This window comes from Carlito syrichta, unplaced genomic scaffold (genome assembly GCF_000164805.1).
Source record: "Carlito syrichta isolate Samal-C Ts95f unplaced genomic scaffold, Tarsius_syrichta-2.0.1 Scaffold307823, whole genome shotgun sequence".
NCBI lineage: Eukaryota > Metazoa > Chordata > Mammalia > Primates > Tarsiidae > Carlito > Carlito syrichta.
The window spans coordinates 2,038-6,127 of NW_007251919.1; the positions used below are offsets into that span (position 1 = coordinate 2,038).

Here is a 4,090-nt window from a genome sequence, read left to right on the forward strand (position 1 = left end):
CAGGTGTGCACCAAGGTGTGACTTCTGGAGAAAGTTTTCCCACATTCATTACATTCATAGGGTTTCTGCCCTGTGTGAGTCCTCTGGTGTGCACTACGGTGGGACCTCTGGGAAAAAGTTTTCCCACATTCATAACTTCTATAGGATTTCACATCTGTGTGAATTCCCTGATGCACTGTAAGGGATGAGTTAAGGGCAAATGGTTTCCCACATATATTACATTCATAGGGTTTCTCCCCTGTGTGAACTCTCTGATGAGCACTAACATATGACTTCCCAGAGAAAGTTTTCCCACATTCATTACATTCATAGGGTTTGTCCCCTGTGTGAGCCCTCTGGTGTGCATTAAGGTGTGACTTCTGGGCGAAAGTTTTCCCACATTCATTACATCCATAGGATTTCACATCTGTGTGAATTCTCTGATGCACTCTAAGAGTTAAGGGCAAATGGTTTCCCACATATATTACATTCACAGGGTTTCTCCCACGTGTGAACTCTCTGATCTGCACTAACATATGACTTCTCAGAGAAAGTTTTCCCACATTCATCACATTCATAGGGTTTCTCCCGTGTGAGTCCTCTGGTGTGCATTAAGGTGTGACTTCCGAGAAAAAGTTTTCCCACATTCATTACATCCATAGGATTTCACACCTGTGTGAATTCTCTGATGCACTCTAAGGGTTGAATTAAGGGCAAATTGTTTCCCACATATATTACAATCATACGGTTTCTCCCCTGTGTGAAGTCTCTGATGTGCACTAACATGTGACTTCTTAGAGAAAGTTTTCCCACATATATTACATTTATAGAGTTTCTCCCCTGTGTGAACTCTCTGATGTGCACTAACATATGACTTCTCAGAAAAAGTTTTCCCACATTCATTACATTCATAGTGTTTCTGCCCTGTGTGAGTTCTCTGGTGTGCACTAAAGTGTGACTTCTGGGAGAAAGTTTTCCCACATTCATCACAACCATAGAATTTCACACCTGTGTGAATTCTCTGATGCACTCTAAGGGATGAATTAAGGGCGAATGGTTTCCCACATATATTACATTTATAGAGTTTCTCCCGTGTGAACTCTCTGATGTGCACTAACATATGATTTCTCAGAGAACGTTTTCCCATATTCATCACATTCATAGGGTTTCTCCTCTGTGTGAATCCTCTGGTGTGCATTAAAGTGTGACTTCTGGGAGAAAATTTTCCCACATTAATTACATTCATAGGGTTTCTCCCCTGTGTGAACTCTCTGATGTGCACTAACATATGACTTCTCAGAGAAAGTTTTCCCATATTCATCACATTTGTAGGGTTTCTCCCTTGTGTGGGTTTGGTGATGGGCTCTGTTGACTGAATTATCAGCAAGTTTTCCCACATTCATTACACTCATAGGGTTTTTCCCCTGTATAAATTCTCTGATGTGTGCAGAGGTGTGTTCTTTGAGGGAAAGTCTCCCCACATTCATTACATTCATAGGGTTTCTCCCGTGTGAATTATTTGATGCACTATCAGGGCAGCCTTATAGACAGTTTTCCTGCATATGTTACATTCATAGGGTATTTCCCGTGTGAATTCTTTCATGTGCACTGAGATATGATTTCTGAGAGAAAGTTTTCCCACATTCACTACGTTCATAGGGTTTTTCACCTGCGTGAATTCTATGATGTTTACTGAGGTGTGTCTTTTGAGAAAAAGTTTTCCCACATTCATTACATTCAGAGATTCTCCCCCATGTGAATTTTCTGATGTGCTGTAAGCACTGAATTATGGGCAAGTTTTCTGACATTTATTACACTCATAATGTTTCTCCCCTGTGTGAATCCTCTGATGTACTCTGAGGGCTGAATTATGGGTAAAAGTTTTCTCACAATCACTACATTCATAGGGCTTCCTACCTGTGTGAATTCTCTGATGTGCTCTTAGAGCTGAATTGTAGGTAAAAGATCACCCACATTTATTACAGTCATAGGGTCTCTCACTTATATGAATTCTTTCGTGTGCTCTGAGAACAGAAATACGGGCAAAAGACTTTCCACATTCTTTATATTCATAAGGTTTCTCCCTGTGTGAATTCTCTGATGTGCTCTAAGGGCTGAAATATGGGCAAAAGTTTTCTCACAGTCAGTACACTCATAGGGTTTCTTACCTGTGTGAATTCTCTGATGTACTTTTAGGGCTGATTGACAGGCAAAAGATTTTCCACATTCAATACATTCATAGGGTTTCTCACCTGTGGGAATTCTCTGATGTGCTTTTAGGGCTGAATTACAGGTAAAATATTTTCCACATTCAATACATTCATAGGGTTTCTCTCCTGTGTGGATACTCTGATGTGCACTGAGGTGTGTATTGTGAAAGTTTTCCCACATTAAATACATTCATAAGGTTTCTACTCAGTGGGAATTCTCCAATGTTCTTTGAGACATGCCATCTTGAAGAATGTTTTCCCACATTCACTGCCTTCACAGAGATTCATCTTTTTTATAGTCTCTGATGTCCTACAAGGGGGTGACCTGTAAGATTTTCCACAGTCATTGTTACCATAAGTTTTCTCCTTTGTGTGAATTCTCACATGTTCACTAAGGTTTGACTTCTGACAGAAAGTTTTCCCACATTCATTACATTCATAAAGTCTGAATCCCACATAAGCTCCAGAATGCTGAATAGAGTGTGAGCTTGTACAAAAGGATTTCCCACATTCTTCATATTGAAGTTTCTCCCCTGAGTGGGTCCTCTGATACCAAATGAGGTGTGCTTTCTGGTGAAAGTATTTCCTGCATCTCCCATATTCACCAGAACAGCAGAATTTCTCTTCTGTATGAGCTATCTGATGTATTGTAAGTTCTAACTTCTGGTAGAAGGTATTTGTGCATCCATTATATTCACAGAATTTATCTCTTCCAGTTTGTGTTTTCTGACATACTATATGAGCTGAGCTCTGGCTAAAGTTGTCTTCACATTTACTGCTTTCCAATGCGCTTCTGTGGTTCCATGAAGGTTGACCAAGAAGCTAACCTTCCACTGCAATGGATACAGACTATCTGTGTGCTCTTGTAATATTTCCCTCCATGAGCCAAATGGGGAACTCATAGGAAAGATCATAAAGGATCCTGAGAAAGTTTCATTTTTGGGATATGCTGGCAGATGTAACAGGAGCTGCTGCCAAAATTCTGTCTAGAAATATATTCTTATTGGCCAGGCTTGGTAAATTAGCCTGTAATCCCAGCAATTTGGGAGGCTGAGGCAAGTAGATTGCCTGAGGCTGCAGGTTCGAGACTAACCCAGGCAACCTGGCGAGACCTCGTTCGACAATAAATAAAAAATCAGTTGGGAGTGGTAGTGCCAGTAGTTTTGGCTACTTGGAAGACTAAGGTAGAAGGATTGCCAGAGCCTAGTAGGTCAACACAGGGGTGGCCTGGATGACTGACTGAGACTCCAACTCAGAAAATATACATATATTCTTATCTAATTTATGGAACAAATATATTCATCTGCAAGGGCAAGAACAACAAATCTGCTGTTTTAGGGCACTAGAAGGCACTCATAGCAGTTAGAGGAAGAAAAGCAGCATAGAAACATGAGAAGAGGCAGGAATACCTGATAGGCCCAAGTATAGGGAGAAGAGATAAAGTAGCACTTGTGATAACCACACCTTCAAACTAGAGGACACAGTAATTTCAACAACAGCTAAACTCACATTTTCTCAAATGCACATGGAAAGTTCATCAAAATAGAATGCATTCTTAGATGTTAGACAAATCTTCACAAATACACAACAGAAATCATACAAAAGATGTTCTTGAGCTACAGAGAAATCATACTAGAAATTAATAAACACTTTTTTACTCGGAGAAATACAAAATATCTATAAATGGTATTCTTCTAATTTGCCCATGGGTGAAAGAAGAAGGTTCAAATAAGATATTTTGAAGTGTATGAAAACAACACAAAAATACAGAAATTTCTGAATGCAACTAAAGCAGTGCTCAGACATAAATATGTGGTTTAAAATTTTTATATTTGAAAAGAAAGATCTGCGGATACTTAAGTTCCTACCTAAACAAACTAGACAAAGAGAGACAATTAAAT

The 4,090-nt window shown here is 39.5% G+C and overlaps 1 pseudogene; it reads right to left on the bottom strand.

Moving 5' to 3' along the window:
• Positions 1-52: 52 nt before the first annotated feature.
• LOC103267027 lies at positions 53-2,982 on the bottom strand (annotated as a pseudogene).
• Between the last annotated feature and the right edge of the window lie 1,108 nt (positions 2,983-4,090).